General features: G+C 43.9%; 1 long non-coding RNA gene across 4 annotated transcripts in view; it reads right to left on the reverse strand.

Moving 5' to 3' along the window:
• LOC146431424 (uncharacterized) overlaps window positions 1–21,667 on the reverse strand; it is a 61,849-nt gene that overhangs the window by 24,367 nt on the left and 15,815 nt on the right. For all 4 annotated transcript variants that reach the window (XR_014854958.1, XR_014854957.1, XR_014854956.1 and 1 more), the window contains one exon: window positions 18,287–18,388. This is a non-coding gene — a long non-coding RNA (uncharacterized LOC146431424). The remainder of the gene's footprint in view (window positions 1–18,286; window positions 18,389–21,667) is intronic.

Raw genomic sequence — 21,667 nt, forward strand, 5'->3', positions numbered from 1 at the left:
TTTTAAACAATTATTAGGAAAAGACCTCTGAAACTTCCAAATGCAGCAGACATGCTCAGCGACACTGATTGGAATGAGGAAAGCAGCCAAACCAAACCAAACCAAACCAAACCCTACAAACCACAACTTTACTCTGGAAAATGAAATTTTCACCTTGAACCTGTTGGTAAATTCAGCTGTGGCTTCATGGGAATGTTGAGAAGTTGCAGCAATAGTTTGATCTGCAATAATTTTTCTTGCAGCGCCAGGAGCTCAGTTGTTTACCTTGATGGAGTCATTATATTTGCATTGATTTTTTTTTTTTCTATCCTTGCAAATTTTCCACCAGAATTGATTTTTTTTAATCTTTTTGAGCACCGTGGATTTTTTTAAAAATTGCATTTTCTGGTCAAATATGTCACTCACAGCAGTTCTTTCTCGACCAGGAAAATAAAATAAAAACAATTTAATTGATAATCGCTTTATACAGCCCATATCTAACAGTGCTGAGTATGAAATGTTATTTTTATATCCATTTCTATATTTATAATCTGCTGGAAAATGGGCATTTTGTCAAAATTTGGGAGCATTTGTTTTCTCCTGAAGAAAAAGAAATTGAAATAAACCCCAGAAAATCTTCCATATTTATATGAGTGCAGCCTCAAATTCCTGGATTATGGACTTTGAGATTTGCCAGGTTTTTCTCAAGTCCTGTGGAGTTCAGGATCACTCAGAACATTTCGGGAGGTTTCTATTCCAGGCAAACTCCCAGTGCTACAAGAATATTTTTTCTCTAATTTACTTTATATCCTGAGATATGAATCCTGCAGTGATTCTGCCCAAACACCAGCAGCAGTGGAAAGCAGAGTTTGCATTTGTGGGGTAAAGTTTGAAAACATGAGAAGCATTTTACCTTAAAACTCAAAAAAAGTCAAAGCAAAAAAATCCTCCATTGGGGATTTTTTTTTTGTTTGTTTCATGCCTGGAGTTCATCTTGTGAATTTTTTGAGTTCTGAACTAATTTTTCAATGCATTGTTTGGCATTGTCAATGTAAATACTCAGTAAATAGCACAAAGTGTCCCTGGATTTGGGATCCCAGTAATTCCCAATTTCAGAGAAGCATTTTTCCTGTGAAAATCCTCCTGGATCTTCCCACTGACTCACTTCTGCCAGCTCTCCAATCAGATCAATCTCACAGATTTCCAGTTCAAGGCACTAGATTAAAATAATGAAATAAAACCAGATAACATTTAAAGATCCACCACAGCCAAGAGTTTTTCCTAATTCCTAGAAACTGATGCACTGCCATTGTCCATGTTTGTTGTTATATCATTAATAAGGAGAGAAATTGCAGTTCACATTCCTCTGTAATTGTAATTCTGAGACAGGAACTGCTTTTCCTGCAGACTGAGCTGGAATAACTGAGCTGATTCCACACAGGCTGGGCTTTTGCAAGCTGGAAATTGTGGGTTTTTTCCTTTATCTCCTCTGCCTGGCAGGGTGAGAACTGCTGCTCCCTGATAGCAAACAAGGGAAGCCTCGGAGAAAAAGCTCCCAATTTATACCTCACATTATCTGCCATCAGCCAGCATTATCCTTTCTGGATTGATCCTGGAAAATGCATAATAAATCAAAATTTCCAGGCTGCCTGTTGGCACTGGGTACACATAACTACACATAATTTTGTGTATTTGAGCAAAAAAAGTCAACCCTGTGTGCATCTTTGGGTCTGGAAGTTGACTGGGAATTTCCAAATCTGACTGGTTTATTGCATTGGGTCAAATCAGCTCCTTTGCAGCCACAATTCCTGGACAGGGAATTTCGTGTCTGAGCTGCAGATGAAGTTCTGGAGCACTGGCAGGACAGGGAGTTTCCCTCCATGAACCTCAAGTGAGATCCCTCCAGACCAGCTGAGTTAGATGGACAGTTCCTGGTTTGACATTTCTGCAAGCAGAGAGCAGCAGGGAGGCTCAGCCCAGCTGAGGTGACACCCAGGGGACACTGGATCGATTCTTTTGTCCCCAGAATTCCCACCCAGCACACAAATCTCTCTGCCAAACAGGAATGGCCAGATCCCCATCACCTTTGGCAATTTCCAAATTTCACCTCCTTGCTGTGATGCTTGAATTTGTCCTTTCTTTTTGTTCCTTTTTATCCATTTTTATACCTTTTCCCTTTCCCTGTACCCTTCACAAACACTCCTCGTACCTTAGCCCCAGGTGTTTATAACTCTTGTAGTTTGATATTTAGCTTAGTTTAGAGGTCTAAATATTCATAATATCTCAAAACTAGAGGCTCCAACCTTGGACAGAACCTCCTCTCTGGAAAATGTTTTTTAAACTAGGCTGTAGTCTCATTTAGAGGGGGTAATTAGAATAGGGGGACAATTACTTCATTTATTAAGTTTCTCATTGTGGGATTTTAGGTAGATACGCTAATTTAATATATAAATTTGTACACACATGGCACAGGGGGTGTTTCTCAGGGTGTTTCCACCTCTGACAAGTTGAACACCTAAAATCCTATCAAACCAAGGGAATTCCCTTTTTCCCTTTACTCCTTTTCTGCTCCATATTTTCACCATCCCGATAAGGCATCAGCTGTTCTCTGCCCCTTCAGGTCGCTGTGCATCACTGAAAAAGCCAATTTCTGCTGCAAACAGAGCTTTGCCTGCCCTGCAGGAGCTGCTTGGGACACTCAGGCTCAGGCAGCTCCTCCGAGCTGAGTTATTCCAAGTACATCTTGTCTCTGCTCTCTGCCAATGACACTGAAACATTCCCTCCCTCCTGCCCTTGTCCAGCTGTCACTCACTCCCAGTGACACTGCTGCTCCTGCAGTTGTCAAGGATTTGGGAGGCCAACACCAAAAAAGGGATTTGGGCTGGAAAAATGTGTTTTGTGTTCTTGGAACTGCGTGGAAGGGGTGACCTCATGGCTTTAAATACAGACAGAGAGCTCGGGGTTTGTCTGCAGAAATCAGGAGATTTCACACACTTTTGGTGAATCCTCCTCGTTCTGAGGGACTTGGGGACATTGCTCGTTGTTCCTCCACTATCCAGGTCCCAAAATCCAGGGACACTTCGTGCTAATTACTGAGTATTTACATTGACAATGCCAAACAACGCACTGAAAAATGAGTGCAGAACTCAAAAAATTCACAAAATGGACTTCAGGCATGAAACAAAAAAAAATCCCCAATGGAGGATCTTTTTTGCCTTGACTTTTTTGGAGTTTTAGGGTAAAATGCTCCTCATGTTTTCCAACGTTACACCACAAATGCATCTTTAGCTCCTGCACAGCTCCACAGCCCCTTATTTCTGCAAATTCTTAGTGCAAATCGGACCAGAAACAAAGAGTGAGAGGGTAGCTTTCTAGGACACCTGTTCTAAAAAAAAAATTCAATTCAGAATTTGAATTTGAAAACTCCTCAAGCAATCAGAAAACCCAAAAACTGGAAAAAAAGAATTTCAGAGTGTCACTGGAGTCAGTGGGGAGGGATGGTGGAGATGGCACGGGAGGAGAGGAGAAAAACTCTGCCTGCTCCCAGACTGTCTGTATAAAAACAATTTTTTTTTATTATTTAATTGCTTGGGCTCTTTGATTCTTTTGGTCTTGATTTGTTTTTCTAACTTCTAATTTCATTTCCTGTTTCTTGTTGATGTTGTTTAGCACTCAGTCCCTGAACTATGCTTTGCCTTTTGATGAGCATTCCCTATGGAAAAACCAGTTTGGTTTTTTTTCTCCAAGAGCCACTTTCTACTAATTCCAGACCAATTCCTGCTCTTTTATTGCAATTAACTTCTGTGGTTTAAAAGAATATGCCCCTCACTGATCCACAGTGTGCAGCTGGTGATTAAATTCCAAAAAAATTCTCTTTGCTAAGACATTTTGTTCTGTTTAGCTCTCCTGGGATGGTCACATGGCCACTCAGAAATTGTTGATGTGCACCATTCTGTCACGAAAAGGAGCTGAGAAAGCTCCTGATGCAGAGACCCAGAGAGTTTCTTTTGAGGCAGACGTTGTAAAAATAGCTGGGGAGAAAACAGCACTGATTTAACAGCCAAAAAAAGTCAGATAAACCTAACAGAGAAGCAAAAAACAACACATGCCAAAAAGAAATTCAAATAATCCCCTCAAACAATCCAAAAAAACCAATCAAAGGGTGGAAGAAAGAATTGCAAAGTGTCACTGGAGACAGTTGGGAGGATGGGGAAGGCAGAGGAGCTCAACACTAACAGAACAGAGCAGTTCAGTTCACTGCAGGTCTTCTACTGCAAATCTTTGTTTTGTCTCTGGGCCTCTGAGATTGTAAATAACAGAAATAAAAAAAGTCCCTGTGCTAAAGAACTCTCTCGCCCTCCTTCAGCCAGGGCAGATTTCTGTGTGTATTTTGGAGATAGAGATTTATGGCATGAAGAATCTGAGTTATTGCAAATCATAATTACAGCTCTTGGTGTTTCATTATGTTATCAATTCATTATCTGTCTTGCTGCAATTAATTTTGGAATTAATTAAATCCTACATGATTTTGGAAGTCCTCACCTCCACCAAAGGTGTGGAGAAGACTGTGGAATGTTTGCTTGGAAGGGAGGAAGGCAGAGAAGCCAACAGAAATATTCTCCCCATTGGTAAGAGGGAAAATAAAAGCCCTGATTGCCTTAAAACAAGCAAATATAAATTTCCTGCTAGCTCAAACCATGCCTAAACATCAAAAAATGTTCTCTTTCTCCACGTCAAGAGGGTTATTTATGCAACTCTATCCTTGTCAGAACTGCAGTACATTCCATCCCTTTGCTAAAATACTGTAAATTCGTGAATGATGAGTGAATTCTTAATTTGGCCAAAATCTCTATATTTATCTGAAAAAGCCAATGATGGGTTTGCTTCAATGCTGAGAGAGCTTTTCACTGCCTGCAGTGTGCAATTCCAGCCCTGCTCCTTGCCAAGGCTCCAGTTTGGAGTTCAATAAGGATTTCAGTGAGGCTGGAGCAGATTTCCTTCCCCAACAGCTCCACATTTCTCCTCTGCTGTTGACTCTCCAGGTTCATGCTGGTGCTTTCTGATGCTCCAGCTTGTGAACCAGATATTCCTGCAGGGAGAGCTGGTGCTGAACCCCCTGTGACCCTCAGATGGAGGGAATTTCCTGCCCACAGTGGTGGTTTTGCAGGATTTGTGCCAAATTTCTGCCTCTCCACGAGCCAGAGGGTGGCTGGGAGGAGACAGAAGCTCCAGAAATCGTCACAAATCAACCTGTCCCACAGCTGCTTGCACAACCCAGAGTGTGCTCTGCTTCCTCCTCAGAGCTGTAAATCAGGGATTTTATTGCTCAGGGGATGAGGATTTCTCCACCAGGGCTGGGCTGAGGTTGCATTCCATGATCCAAGTGTGATCAGGAGCTGCACATCGCTGAGCTCGAGGTGTTTGCTGAGAGAGAAACAGCATCTCCGAGGGGCTGCAGCTCCTTCCCTGCTCCCTGGGACAGGACAGCACCCAGGAAGGGCTGGAGCTGGGCCAGGGGGATTTGGGATGGATTTTGGGAAAGGCTGTTCCCAGGCTCCCCAGGAATAGGCACAGCCTGAGCTCCAGGGATGCCCAGGGTGGGATTTGGGGTGTCTGGGCAGGGCTGGGGTTGGATCCATGATCCTGTGGCTCCTCCCAGCTCAGGATATTCCAGGATTCTCTGAAAGAACCTCTGCTCGGGTGGCTGTGAGGCTCTCCTGCAATCCCTGTGCAGGGATCAGCCAGAAGGGACAGCAGGACACCTCGGATTGACACCCCAAACACTCCTGAGGTGACCCAGAGCCAACCTCCCCGAAGGGAATCTCCCTCCCATTGCAGAGATTGCAGAGCTCTCCTTTGCTCCATTTCTGCTTTAAACCAGAGCAGTGCTTGCTGTTAGTAAGAACAGCGTTTGCTGTTAATAAGAACAGGGTTTGCTGTTAGTAAGAACAGGGTTTGCTGTTAAGAAGAACAGGGTTTGCTGTCAATAAAATTGGGATTGCAACAATCTCCAGCCTTTCACCCTTAAGTTAGATCCTCCTGGGCCAAATCCACCTGGGATGAGCTGCTCCTGGAGGTCCAACATTCCCTGTCCCAGACAGAGCACTCCAAGCAGGAATTAGGGTTCCTCCCTGCAAACTCTTGTGACCAAACACTTGAGAATGGAATGGGAAGAGTTGCTGTAATCGAGTTTCCATGAATGGAATGTTCACCCCTCTGCTCAGCAGGAGGAATGTGGATCATGGCTTTAGAAATACATGTCTGTAATTACAATCAGCATGTTTTATAAGGGAGAACAACCATTCTGGCTGGAAATTGGCTGTAAATTTCCACACAAACCTGAGATGTGTTTTGAGCAAAGAGCAGAATGTGACTCAACAGATGTTGAATCAATACTTGCATGCAAGAAATCAGCTATAAATTTGGGTAATGCTTTCATGTACTCATTTACCAGCAATTAATAAAACACTAAAAAATAAAAAGAGGGAAAAAAAAAGAGGTTTTCCGGGGACTGACCACAATTCCAGCTCATTAATTCTTCTTTTTTTTTTTTTAATGCAATGTTTGTCCTCGTTATTTATCTCCACTCCATAACAGAACACTTGTTCTCATGAAAACATAACCTTGTTCTCACACCCTTTCACTGCATGTGCCAAACTTGGTCTCAGACATATTTTGTTGGTTTTCCACTAAAACTTGGAAAAACTCGACTCTGACTGACATCAGGGAGCCATAAACTGAAGCTCAAGATGCCAACATGTTCTCTTGTTGTTACAGAGTCAGCTGAGTGTTTGAAAAACAACCACAGGGGAAACTCTTCAGAGCCACACAGCAAATATTTACTGTTGTTAGAAAGTCCTAACTGCTCAGACAAGGGAATAAATTCAGATTTATAAACATCTTCTCATAGCACAGAGCTTTGGTTTGTACAAAACCAAAGTCTGACTTAGGCCAGCGTTATTTGCAGTCAGAATTTCCATCAATCAGAGTAGGATTGGAACATGTTCTGATTGGAATCACCATTAAAAGCTTTGGGAGAAGAGATCAAAACTCCCTCAACATTTCCTAAAAGAAAACTGCAGCTCTGCAGGTCAGCATGAAGAGCACCTTTTTCACAATTCCCAGTGTAAAACCCCAAGGAGGAATCTCTGAGAAGCTCCATTTTCACTGCTCTCCCCGGTGTTATTCCTTCCTCTTTTTGCAGTTTGACAAATTTAGCCTCTTTTTCCTCATTTCTGGATTTTTGGCTTCACCCCTGCACAGTGCAATATGGAGACACAGCTGAGCCTGGGGATTGAGATAAGCAAATCCAACCAGTGGATCATTGCTGAGCCACCAAACCAAACAAATAAAAACCACAAACACCAAAACCAACCCCAGCAATTCCTGAGGCTCTCACAGCCTCACTTGGCCATCTCAGGGCTCTCTGGAAATTTATTTTTAGGTCACTTCAAAGCACCAAGAGGCAAAGCAGCAAAAGATGCCTTGAGAATTACCCTAAGTGGATTTATGTACCTGTAAGCAGTAAAATCTCTGCTCTGCTGCTCTGATGTTATAACAGAGATGCAGAGCAGTTGTGCAATTGGAGAAACATCAATTATTGCCTTTATTTTCAAATAAACACCAGGGGTTGAGCCAAACTCCTCCTGCCAAGAGCTCCTCCACACTCCAACTTCAGCTCCTCCCTGCCCTCCTCCCTCCCTCCCCCTCTTTATCTGAATCCAGAAGATGAGTAGGAACTCCTCGTTCTCTCCAATTTAATATGTTTAAAATGCAAGGCTCATTCTTGTGCCTCGGCCCATTTCTAATTAATTTCTGGGTTCCTGTTTTCATGTTTTCCGTCTCACTGAGCAAAACAGACTCCTGAGCTGTCCATCTCCTGCTGCAGCAGAGATGGAGCTGGAAAACAACATGAAATTCTCATTTCTTCAATCACCTGCAAAATGACAGCTCTGGATTTGATTCTGGAACATTTGGATGATAAGAGAGATTGAGGTTCTTATAACCAGTGAATATTTATTAATGCAAAATCACACAGCAATCCCCTGTAATTATATGAAGTGTCCAAAGCATTGACCATTGCAGAAAATTATAATTAAAGTTATTGAAATTAATTAGAAAAGGAGATAGTAATTAAATTCCGGTTGCTGGAATGTAAAAGTGCTCTGAAATTAAATACAATGGATGGCTCCTCCAGAAAGGGGGATGTTGGTAACCTTTCTTGCTGCCAGACAAAATTAAAGCTAATTTTTATGGTAGGATGTCTTTAACAAAAATACTTGAATAAAATTTTTTACCCAATGAAGTTTTGCTAAGATGATTTTCCTGCTATTTGCTCTCCCAGAAAAACCAATGTTTCCTTCTGTCCAGCACCCAGCTAGGTGGGAGCAAAGCAGAAACACTCAGAACCAACTGTGCTCCAAGGAGAAGCCCAAAGCTGGGAATTCCTGAAGGAATTCATTGATGTTTCTGTCCAGAAGGAGCCCCAATGCCTCTTTTCTGCCTGTGTGCCCCAGTGATGCTGCTTGGCTTGGGATTGTCCTGCTGTCTTTGGAATTTTCTAACCTCAGCTGGATTTGAATGAATCCAAGTCTGACTCTGCTTAGCACTGCTGTAATTCCAGAAAGAAACCAGGAAGGAAAAGCAGCCCTTGTGTTGGGCAGATCCCACAGGGAATTTTATATGGAAGAAGGCAGAAATGGCTCCTCTTGGAACCAGAAATCATTTCATTTTCCAGGGGAAGCTGCTGCCCTGAGATGCCAGTCAGATGTTCACAGTTCTGCCCCAACAGCCCAGCCTGGAGGGACACCTCTCAAAGCAGGTCCCAAAACAGAGGCAGTGGCCTTTCCCTGGAATTTCAGCTCAAAGAATAAAAAAAGCAGAAGTTTCTTGGCTCCTGGCTGCCAAACCAGGCCCCTGGGAAGCTCGGTTGTCATTTTAATGTTTTGGAAGATTCTGAGCTCTCCGCACTTCTCTCTGCTCAGGAAATCTGATTTTCCTGCCAGCTGAATGCACACAGACTCCAGGAAAGCTTTTCCTGCCACTGCCATATGCTGCAGCTCCATGCTTGTGCTTTAAAGCCACCAACACACTGCTGATAGCTTCGGTGACAGATGACAGAATCATCCTAACTCTATGGAAAAGTGTTTCATCACCATTAAAGCTGGAATTCCTGCAGTGTGAGGCTGAAAACAGCTCGGCTGCAGGAGCCAGGTGGTTTCCTGTGCCATTACAAACATTTTGTAGGATCCCATCTATTCTGGGAGAACAGGGATTCTATCACCTGTGCTGCTGATTATTCCATTTTGAAAAATTATGTGGAAATCACTTTATGGAAAAGGTCTTCAGTGAAGCCAAATGGCTCCAAAACAGACCTTAAAGCTGAAGGAACAACAGGGTAAAGTCATATGTCACAATAAACTCTCAGGTTTTGAGCCTATTAACTTACATTGAAGCAGTTTAAAGCAATGAAAACATTCTTTGGAGAAGCCAAATTAATTTCCAAAAAGACAAAAGCAAATAAATGTTCACAGAGTACTTGGCCAACAAATCTTCTCGCCTCAATTTTGTATTTCTGCAAGGAGCTCATTTCAAAAATCGATCACTGTTATAGCCCAGCTGACTCAGGATATGGAACAACAGACCTTGATCAGCTTGCAAACCAAATAACTCTTCCTGGGATGATTTTCCCAATCCTCCACACTGCTCTGCCATGTTTTGAAGGTGTGAAAACTGAGAAAACAGAGAGGAGAATCCCACTCCTTGCTGGCTTTCCTGGCCCCTTCTCTCTGCCCTGGAGTGAGCACAGAGCACAAGGAGGTTCTCACTGCACACCCTTTGGCAGGAATGCTGTGGCTGTGGAAATCCTGACATGCTAAAGTGGAATACAGAGAAATGTGGGATTTTCCTCACAGCTGCAAACAGCTTTACAGGGCTGCAGGTTTGATCCCAGCCCTGACTGCAATCCTTCCTGACAATTAGCAGCCTGGTTTTCCTCAGTTTATCACAGAATACTTGATAGTGAAGGAGATGAAAGTTTATGCTAAAAGAAAATGTGATTGCTGCCACATAATTCTGACAGAGTGAAAACTCCCACTGTGACTGCTGGAACTGCAGACGAGACACAGATCCATGAAAGAGAAAATTCATCCCACCTCACCCTCCTTAATTCGTTCTTCCTTGGAATCCCTACTTTCCTCTGTAGTTATCACCCTGCCAATATTCTCCTGTTAATTTTAAGTGTCCCTTTAAGGGAATTTGTGGGTTTTTTTTACTAATAGTAACACAGCCAGACCAGAACTGGCTGGAAGGGGGAAAGGTGTAAGGGCTTTTCATCCTGTTAATGTCAAACCTTGTGTGCAAACCAGGGAGATGTAAGAAAACCTTTTAAAAAGAAAGCAATTTGCAAGAAAGCTTCTCTAAGCGGGACTGGAGAGACCTGGATGCCAAGCTGATGCTCAGGAAGAAAAATCCTTCCTCTCCCCAACAAACTGGGATTGTGGAGTTTTACTTGTGGCATTTTCTGAAAGTCTCAAGAACTTGGAAACTTTTCCACTTGTCTCAGACACTGTCTTGGCACCAGCACAAGATTTCACAGTGCTGAAATGTCACTGATCAACAGTAGATCCCAAATGTTTTTCATCACAAGCATGCACTCTATTCTCACTCACAGAACAAGCATTTAGCAGCATATGTGTCCCTCTGGCCTTATGGTGCTGAGAAGGATAGGAACTGTTTTCATCTAGGAACAGGAAATTTGCCATGAGCTTGAAGCTTTCCTGACCGCAGATTTGTAGGCAGTTACTGCTCCACGCAGCCACAAAACATTAACTAAGTTTATTTTAGTAAAATATTCATTAAACTGCTATTAGATGTAACCCAGAGCATCCATCCCCTGTCAAAATATGTGCTGTGAGTCTGCTGAGAGCTCATCTCAGTAAAAACCCATCGTGCCCATTACTCAATCCATAAATGTCGGGGTGGGAGGTGAGGAGAGTGATGAATCAGGAGCAGGAAAGTGCAGGAATAGCAGAGCTCAAGCTGAGAGCTGCAGCCTCAGTCTCCTCAGCAGACGTAAATCAGGGCTGGGTTAAGCAGCTGGAGCAGCCAGCACTGACTGCAGGCAGAGGGAAGCAACCAGGAGCTGTCAGAGCTCAGAGTGGGTAAAACACACAATGAAACAATGTCTGCAGAGCTTCAGCCTCAGGGGGATCATCAGCCAGGGCTAATTTCATTAAGGGGAGCTGGAATCTTTAGGAAAGGCAGCGAGAGTTGAGAAGTGACAAGGACAGAGGGTTGGGATGACACTGGCAGGGGGTTCTGGCCCAAGTCCTTGAATAACCCCAGTTTGTGACAACTTTCCCTGGTCCCACAGCTCCTCCCTCCAACACCAGCTCTCCTGCTCTAGGATTTGGTGAGTCCATGATGATTTCAGCCCAAGTGCATCTGATTTTGTTGGCTGCCACAGCACCAGTGAGCTGCAGACTCCCAGAGGGTTTGGATTTTCCCTCAGGAGCTGTGGAGTTCACCCCATGGTCTGGCCTGGACACACAAACATGTCATGGGAATGGGCACAGCCAGAGGTGACATCTCCAGAGCATCACACCCTGATCCCTGCAGATGCCAAAGTCTTCTCCATCCCAGGATTCTGCACCAGAACATTTCCCTCTTCCAGCCCTGAGAACCAGAAATCCAAAAGCCCTTGCAGGGCACCTCTCCCAGCAGCACTCACCAAGTTTGTGAAAATTCTTCTCATTTTTGGCTGGCCTTTCCCTGCAGCTCCAGGGGTCAATGAGCTGCAATCCCAGCTCAGCCAAGCCTCAGTGTGAGGGATGGCTGAGCCACCCCAGCAGCCCAGAGCAGCCTGTGCTGTGTCCTTTGGCTGAACACTAAGGAAAAGGACCACTTTGGACATGTCCAGTTCATAATTTCTGCTCCTATCAAGCCAAGTGAGCTCAGTGCCATGGCCACAGGATTGTTTAAACTCCATACAACATTTTCTACAATCGCTTCAGTCAAAAAGGAAAACAAACTCTACTTTTTATCCCTAAATGTTGAACTGTCCCATATCAACTCGTGATTCCACCATTTATCCCATCCTCCTGCTGGAAGGTTCATCCACAGCTGCCTGAACAGAGCCAGGAACAGGCAGGGAAAGGTGAAAACTGATGGATGAATCTCCTGAAAACCATGGGAAAGGAGTAAGATATGGAGACCATATGGGTGAGCAGTTGGGTGTTGAGACAGTGGGAGGAGGAATCTGACCCAGAATTCCAAGGATTATTGTGTCACAGAGCTGTCTCATGATGGGCCTTTACCTCCCTGATTCCAATCACAGCTTCCATCCTGCCACCTCACAGTGAGACAGAGTTTAGCAAATTCTCCAGGTTCCAATGGATTTTAAAGAATTTGGAAATACTTCAAAGAAATCGACGAAAATCTGTTCTGCTGAAAAATTCTGATCATCACCTCTAAGTTGTTTGCTTGCCAGGGGAACAGTTTACATTTCAGGCTTTTGGAAATTTCTTACTGTTCAATCCAGCAGTAAACAGTGAAAAAAAATCTCAATTAGAGCCTCCTTGGGAGTTAGCTTCATCCCTAGAACCATCTGCACTTCCCTGCTCTGTGCTGCCACATGGAAGGAGCACTTTGCATTCCCCATGCAAGGCAGCCCTGCAGCTGGAGATGCATCTCCTCCTCGGCAGCACTGAGCTCACAGTGACGTGCAGAGCACGGCAGGAGAATCACCATCCCTTCATCATCCCTCCATCCATCCATCCATCCATCCATCCATCCCAAAAATCCTGCTGGCACAGGAGCACCAGCACAGCCTCCCACCTTGCACTCCCAAGGGTTTCCCAGCTGAAGGACAGCAGGCACACCCTGGAGTTGCTCATTTGTGTGGCAGCAGTGCTGGGCGCTCTGTGGCAGCCTGAGCCGAGCAGAGCTGGCACTGTTCAGATGCATAAAGGGCTCTGTGACAAATTCCCTCCAGCAGGAGCTCGGGAATGCTGATTGTGAGTATGAACAGGAGGAAATCCCCCTGTTCTGGGAGTGGATCAATGTCGGGGTGCATGTGGGAAGGGGGAAAGCTTGGCTGTCGCTGTGTTAGATTTGCCTCACAGCTTGTAGCGATCTTGTTTGGATAGATTTGATTTATTGCTTTCCAGCTGAATGTCTGAAGGTGCTTCATTTAAAGGACAGGCAGCAGCATTTCCTCGGGAAAGGCAGGCACTGGGAGAGGGCAGGACTTGCCTGAATTCACTTATCCCAGCAGCTCAGGGTGCATTTCCCATCTCCTCAGGCTCAGGCCATGCCCAGAGCATCGCTGGGTGCCACCAGAGCCACAGCTGGGGCAGCAGGGAGCTGCTGTGGCCAGAGGAGATGCCAAGCCCAGGGTGGCAATGTGCTGAGAATGTGGAGAATTTGGGATATTCTCCACACACCTGGACTGCTGTTACCTTGCTGGTGCCTTTCTGCTGCATACAGACACAGGCAAATCACTCCCATCCATGCTGGGAGTTTGTTTTTATTAAATATCACACATGACAGGAGCTTGGCGCTCCCCCATCAGCTCTGGAGAAGTCCTGGATCTATTTTCTGGCTGCAGTTATGGTCACAGTCAGAATGAGAGGGACAGACCTATTCCATTATTACATTAACTCTGATTGTACTCTTGCAGTTGTAAATACTTTGTGTCCCTGAATATATTTCATATATTTCATTTATGGCAACACCACACCCTGGGGTGGCAGCACTGAGGACAGACACAAGGATGAGATGCAGACTAATGCATTATTTCGAATATTCTCCAGATTTGTAGTTGTTTCTGTTCTAGACATCTACTCAAGGCAGCCACGACATGAAACCTTTTCTCCAACATGTATTCCAAAAAGTCTTTCAGGGCTCCACGGAGATAAAACTGTCTGAGCTCTTCTGCAGATTTACTACCATGATGTGCTCACTTAATTTGTGATGGAAAGAGCCTGTTGGAGTTATCATTACTCATTACTTCAGCTTCTCCTCCAGTTCCATTTGTCCTCCTGCAACGCCGTTGAGTTTGCTTAGGCTATAAATAAAGGTCCCTTGGGATGCTGGATATTGCACTCTGAACAAAAAATTCAGTGACTCATTCTCATACAGATTTTCTCCCACTATCTTCATCACGGGCAAAAGTTCCTGCTCATTCCAAAGGGTCAGGAGGAACGGAGCTGGAGTGGATTCTTGGCAGATGTAGGTCAGGAACCCTTTCCTCAGATGCCCTGAAAGGTGAGTTATTTTATACCCAGCTAGTGGAATAATTTCTGGTTACAGCCAAACCTCCTTAAGGCCCAGAGCTGTTGGGTGGTTCTAGCCAAAAGGGGAAACTTTCTGACGAGAGTGGTGCCAGAGTGACTGACAAGTGCAATGACTTCATCTGGCATCACTGACTTGGAGCTCTCACTGCCTTCCTGGGCTGTTTGTCCTGATGGAAATGTGTGCTGCTGGAGTCACCAATGTCACTCTTAATTACAGCAACTATCAACCTAATGGACTTGGAATGGAGAAAGTCTGCACAGGCACTGCCTGCTGGGGACACAAATTATCCAAACAACCCCCCATGTCTCAGCTCATCCACAGGTTATTCCTAAAGGGCAATTTCCTATTTGTTCGAAAACATGTATTTTCAAACAAAATATATATCTATATATTTTATATATTTTTTAAAATTATATATATAAAATATATCATTTTAAAAACTCAGAGACCAGAAATCCTGCAAACACCCTCTGGAAATTAAAAAATTCCTGATGGATCAGAACTGCTGCCTTCAGCTCACCTGTATTTCTGACTCATGGTGACTTCTGACAAGAACAGCTCTCAGAATGAGCATGTAAAAAATGTTAATTCCCTCAAAATCCTTCTCATCTCAGCTGGATAAAGGCCTGGAGCAGCTGCAGCATCGCTGAGCTTTGCTCTTGGAAAACAATTCCAGAGTGGACTTTGGGCAATTATAGGAAATCTTTCCAGGAAAAGCTCTTTTCTCTGGTGTGCCTGGATCCCAGCTCTGTGCTTTAGGTGGGAAATACCAAATCCATGGCTGTGTTTGATGGATCCATCCCTGGGAGCCTCAGAGGTGCTCCTGCCCCACACAGCCCCAGCAGCTCCCAGATCCAAGGAGCTGCTCATCCCCTCTGGAGCTCCTGAATTCCAGCAGCCAAAATCAACACTCAGGCTGCACCTCCTGGAGCAAACCATCCCAGTGAGACCTGCAAAGGAGTCTGCAGTTTCCTTCCTTCCTTCCTTCCTTCCTTCCTTCCTTCCTTCCTTCCTTCCTTCCTTCCTTCCTTCCTTCCTTCCTTCCTTCCTTCCTTCCTTCCTTCCTTCCTTCCTTCCTTCCTTCCTTCCTTCCTTCCTCCCTTTTCTCTCCTCTGCAATATTCCAGGATGGGATGATTTCCCTGGATCGACTCTCCCTGGAATTCCAGCCCCATCTGTGTTTTTCTGCTTTTTGCAGCCTCATCTCCCACATTCCCTGGGAAAGCTCAGAGATTTGGGAAGCAGCAGGGATCAGTTTAGTTCCAGCAAATAAAGCTGTTCCCATTGTGCCTCTGCACTGCCATCCACCATCCCACAATGCACAATGCAGTTCTCTTTCTTACCTAATGCACATTTAATTAGAACTAAATAGAATTAGGTCTTTGCCGGTTGCTTAAATAGTTGATATAATTATTGCAAATCCTGACAGGAAAAAGAGAGAAACAGATGTTTTCTCTCACCTAATTTTTCTCTGGAGAAATAAAGGCTGGTTATAGATTTTTATGGCTTCTCACAAGAACAAAATATGGGGAAAATAACAGATTCATGAATATTTAACATTAATTCAAAGAAGAGTTCAGTGTTCATTTAACAGAAATTACAAGCCAAACTCTAATTCTTTTCTTTGAAGTTCTCACAGTTCCACCTGTAGTTTGTGTTCTGGCTACTGCGAGTTCAACTGATGCACTGGGTAACACTGAAAAATACATTTAAATTTTCAATTTAAAAGGAAAAAATTCCTTTATTTCTCCTCTCAGCCTCATCTCTAAAAAGATGGAGCAGCATGTGCTTCTTTAATTTCCTCTGAGGAGTGTGAAATCACTGGTGCATAATTTAAAGTGTGATGAGGTGTTCTGTGAGTTCAAACACTGCTGGGGAGGAGGAGCAGCAGCATTTCAGCCTCCCAGGCTGATATTGATAAAGACAAGAGGGAATATTTTGGTTCAGACATTCCCTTAGAGGAAAAGACACAAAAGGGAGATTTTCTCTCCCGAAGTTCCAGACTTTGGGATTGTGCAAAATTCCCTCTCCATTTGGATTTACAGCTGTAAGGATTGGCACATTTGGAGACCTGACAGAAATCACTGTCCTGGTTCTTTTTGCTTTATTTTCCCAAAAGTACTTTCTTTCACTTCCTTCCTGAACGGCAAAGAGCTCCTCTTTGTCCTTTGCTTCCTCATGATCCCAATGCTTTCAACTCCACACCAAAAGCAGCTTTCTGTCCATTTGCAATCCTTCTCCAAGGAATTCTGCTCTTTGGCATCATTTTTTTTTACTGCAATGAGTTCAGCAGAGGAATGACTGGGTAGTTATTGAGCTAGGGAGCAGAAATACAAATTCCCAGCTTCTCTGGGAAGAAGCAGGGAAGCAGCAAGACAGGGAGTTTAGACTTCTCCTCAGAGATCCCCATATTTTAACAAAACTAGACATCAAAATTACTTCAAGGTTAGAAAAACTGCTTAATTCCAATAAAGAGACCCCTGAACTACATCTAAATGCAGATTTATTAGCAGGAACAGATAAATTAGATGATAGATTGATATCAGTCTGACTGGATGAAGATCTTGGCCCATATTTTAAAGGCTGTATTATTGCAAATATAAAAGTCAGTCCCTGCCTCTCCCAGGCATTTTCATCAAGGCAAAATCAGGATGGGGTTGTACATCAGCCCTGCGAGATGAATTTCAGTGTTTATCAGCAGTGAGGCCTCAGCCACTCACCGGCAATAAGATATTTATGCAGCAATTGCAAGTTCTAAATGTCCTAAAGCTGAAATTAAGTGCTGTGCACACCATGATCAGAGCTTAGTGATGTGGAGAGAGGTGGAAAATGAGTTGATGTTGGGGTTTTTTTTAAAGGAAATATTGGTCTTTTATGAAAATGTCCGGGCTGGAAAATGAAAGTTGAAATTTAGATGTCCCAGGGCTTTGGGAGCCAATTTGCCCCCCTAAATTCTTAGAAGCAGAATAAACCATTTGGATAGCTAAAAACAAAGAGAAAGCTGTCATTAGGTACAGAAATAATCCTGGTGCACAGATCAGGGGGGACTTTCCAGAAGTTTCTGAGGTATTCCAGTGCTTAAAGATGAAGGTGAAAACTCTCAAGACAGCAAAATTCCCACTCAGTTCAGATATCTCTGAAAAAATCCCTTTCCCAGCCACATTTCTGTTGTGGGCTGGGCACCTCATTCTTAGAGTGAAGAGATGATTGCAAAGGAGTCACAAAATTAAGATTAATTCCTTGTGACATCATCTGCCAGCATGAGGACCTTTATCCAGCCTGAATTCACCTCCAAGTTTATTTCTTGAGGTGTGGAGATTTATAACACTGTGGTCACCTCAGCCAGTCAGGGATTCTCTCATTAGCCACAAAAACCCCTAATCTGCTCCTAATCTTGCTCAGCCCTTGGCACAACATTGTTTTCTGACAGCAACAGGAGCTTTGTGTTGTGTTTAAAGTGGTTTTTTTCTTTTTTCGACATTTAATTCCTGTCCTTTTAATCTCAGGTTGAATATTTTCAGTGACAACTAACTTCTGTAATGTAAATAAACAGGTCCAGCCATGTGCCTTTTTTCAAAAAGACAGAGCAATCTGTAGTCATTTGAATTTCTGGGATGTCAAACAGAGAGATGAAAGCCTCAAGTTGATTCCATTGTAATTCTATCCCAAAAGAGTCAAGTTCTGGAATAGCTGAAATGTGTAGCAAAGGAGAGCCTGCTATCCCCTCCTGCCTCTCCACCACCATTCAACTGCCTTACCTCTTCTGATTCCCTCAAATTCCCTCAAATTCGGATTAAAATTCCGAAAGCTTGCAGATTCCAAGAGTTCAGCGGGTTTGGATCATCTCCAGGTGGGATCAGGCAGGAATGCTCTCAGCTCAGGGCAGTTTAGCAGAGCTTTAGGAGGGATTTGCACTCCCCCTGGACAGCTCCTGCCTCCTGCTCTGCTCCTGCTCTTCCCTCTCTCCTTAAGGCAGCAATCAATGTTGTTTCAAATATTTCTTTTCTTACCCCATCTAAAGCCACAGTCCCTTGCTGGCATCACTCTCACAAAGTCTCTGGGGTAAAGCCTCTATCAGTCACTGGGAAATTTTGGGAGTTTCCAGCAGAGCTCTGATAGAAATGAAATGAGAAAAAAAGTGTGGGCAATGGGCCTGAAAAACCTGTGTCTGGGAGAGGATTTAAGTACCAGTGACAACATAAAAATAATTGTATTTGAGGTAATTTTACCAGAAAATGCTCTTTCAATCCTATTTACATGAAAATGACAAGCACTGAATCACCAGAGAAAAAAAGATTATTCCAAATTGCAAGTATGTGCAATTCTGTTTTGGCAAGTTCCAGCTAATAACCTTGGCTGTTAATACAAACCTAGGAGAAATTTTCCTTACTCTGAAAATAAACCCACAAGGCTTTAAATATCACCATTGGACAACTGCAAATTAGCATTTTAAATTATTTTTTTTCTCTTCTCATCATGGAAATGCCCTTTCCTGAGGTTCAGGGTTTGTGTGTTCAAAGGGAAAGTGTTGCTAATAGGTCAGGAAATGTAAGGAAACCATAATCCAGTGGATTTCCAGTGTCTGTGGGAAGTTTTATAGTTCTGGCTAAGCCAAAGATGTTTTCCATGAAGGACCAAGTTGTGCCCATTGGAAGGGATGGTAATGAAGGAAATGCATTTTGTGGATGACACTGCCTGTGATTTTTCAGTGATTTCCAGAAGAAAGACTTCAGGAAGGACCTTTGTACCAACTGTGTAGTGCTACAATACCAACATTATCCACTGTCATTAATTAAACAAGCAATCATTAAGTGCAGCTCTGTAGCTAACACTGAACTTTCTACCAAAATCAGATAATTTTCATATTTTCGTCAGTATATTTTAAGGACCCCCTCTACAGAGAAGCTCTGTTGTGAACATAATCTAGAGCCAAACAATCTCACAAGTTCTCAGGGCTGCAGATCCAACTCTTCACCACACAAATCTAAATCCACAATCACACAGAAAACCTTCCCAAGCCCAGCTCCTCACTCCACTTCTTGGTAATGCTTTATAAAATCAAATATTAGATCAAATATTAATATCAGAGCCAGTAGCAGAGAAGTGAGAGGGAAACACTCAAGAGGAATTATATAAAACTACATGGAGATATTCTCATTTATATGCCCATGCCCACTTAGCAGCAGTGCTGCAAAGAGCTCTGGGGTGTCTCTGCTGTTTCACAATCAGATCCAAATGGCAGCACACATTTTAACAGCTCTGTGCAAATGAAGAAAAGCAGCACAGCTCCTTGCAAAGCTGAGCCTGGCAGAAAGGCTCCTTTTCAAATGAAGGAGTCATTGAAAAATTACTCTGGGAGCATTATAGGAATATTATTGACTAGAATCTTTAGGCCATTGAATTCACTTTTTCATTGAAAAGTGTGATTCATGCGAATGAAAGCAACTCTGCCATAAATCCTATCTGCACCTCTCTGAGCAGGTGTCTGGCTGGCTCCACCTCAAACCTGGCAGAAAAAGTCCCCATTTCTCACAGTCCCTATTCCATCCCTCACCCCAAGGCAGCTAAAGAGTTAATGCTCCTGGCTGGCTTTCAATACTTTTGGTTCTCTTACAGCACCTGCTGCTCTGCTGAGGATCTCAGAGCAATTTGTGAACATTCATCAGCTCAGGCTCCTGATTATTTTCAGCCAGTTTGTTTTTGCACAGCCTGGTAGACAGGACTGTGAGAACACATCCCACTCGTCAAGGGGCTGAGGGAGATGAGCCACAGCTTTGTGTTCTTTGACCCCCAAAATGGGATTTTTCTGTCTGTGGTTTCATCTGAAGAGGCACAGAAAGGAAGGGAAGCAGACTGGTCCCAGTGCTGAGCGAAAGTTTTAATCCAAGCATCACCAGTTGGAATCCTTTCCCTCCCCTCTGCCCTCTCCTGCCCTGCTGCAGGCAATGGTCCTGGAAGCAGCTGAGTGCTGCAAGCGGCTGCTGAAAGCCTATTGAAAGATCTGGTTCCTTGGGACTACAGAGCCTGCCTGGAGTGTGCCCAAAGGCCACTCTGTCACCTTGGCAGGCTGGAAATGTCCCCATCACTTTTTCCCACACGGTGGCAGCTGAAAAACCAGAGCAAAGCAGTTCACAGCCTCCCGGAGCTTTCCTTATCCCACCTCTCCACATCCTGCAGTGAGAGAATTTTCTCATGTGTCAAAGGCTGCACCATGGTCATGTCTGGAGCCAATGATCTAATCAAACTATTTTTAATCAGTGTGGCTCAATCCCCAGGAGAGGGAGGATGCAGTGAGTCTGTGGCACAACTGCTCTGAGAGCAGGACCAGGTCACTGCCTGGCCAGGCAGGGCTGTGACAACCCAGGACAGAAGCCCAGCTGAGGAATTCACAGACAAAGCAGAGAAACACAATCAGAAATCACAAACAGAGCCGAGAGTGGAGTCCAGAGGAGCTGGAAGTGTGAAGGATGAATGCCCCAAATCCCAGCTGCTGCCTGCCTTTATCAGCACTGCAAACTGCCGTGGGCAGAGCTGGGGCAGAAAAGCTGAAGAGAAGCTCAGAAATCAAATGTTTCCTCCTTTTCCCTTCAGTGATGCCATGACACTATCCTGTTGCTCTTGAGAACGTTTCAAAGGGAAGTTTTTAAACATCAGTGCTTTGCCACAGCCCTGCTGCTGGGAATGGCCACAGCAACATCTGCCACCCACTCCCTGAGCAAAATTCAACGTTTTGTTTATATGGTTTGTCCCTAAAACCAGCAGTCAGCTGCAACTCTCAGCCATAGCTGCCTTATTAAAAATGAAGCTTTATTTTAAACACAGTACATTTTGTAACAGGAAAATCAATATAGAGTAACGCAGAGTACAGCAGACAACAGCTGTGGGACATAACCTGACGACAGAAAGTTGAGAACAGGATTTTGGCAGTTTTATGTTCAGCAAATCGTTCCCTTTTTGTTTTGCATGGCGCTGAGTTCTAAAGATCCGAGATTTCTCCCCACCTGGAGACCCAAAACTTCACAGGATGAAGAAACCAAGAAACCAATGCTTTCAACATGAAAGGCTATTATCTAAAAAATAAATCAGCTGTTGCTTATGTTTTGCTTTTTAGGCTACTGTAAGAGGATGACTCTTCCCAGAGTTATGATGAGTTAACAACAGCCCCAGCGACCTCAGAGCCCTGAGCAAAGACACAGGAAGATATTTCAGCATCAAGAACACTAAAGGTAAATATTTCCTAAAGTAAATCCTTTTCTCTGCCTTCCCTAGGGTTGTGGGTCAGGGTGCTCAGCTCTGCCCAGGGCTGGGATTCATAATAAACTCTGCTTGGAAAAGTTACAGAGATGGAAAAGAGATGAAGCCACAGATGTGTTCAGTACAGGAGTACAGAA

This window comes from Lichenostomus cassidix, chromosome 13, assembly GCF_008360975.1.
Source record: "Lichenostomus cassidix isolate B80296 chromosome 13, HeHo_3.0, whole genome shotgun sequence".
Classification (NCBI taxonomy): Eukaryota; Metazoa; Chordata; class Aves; order Passeriformes; family Meliphagidae; genus Lichenostomus; species Lichenostomus cassidix.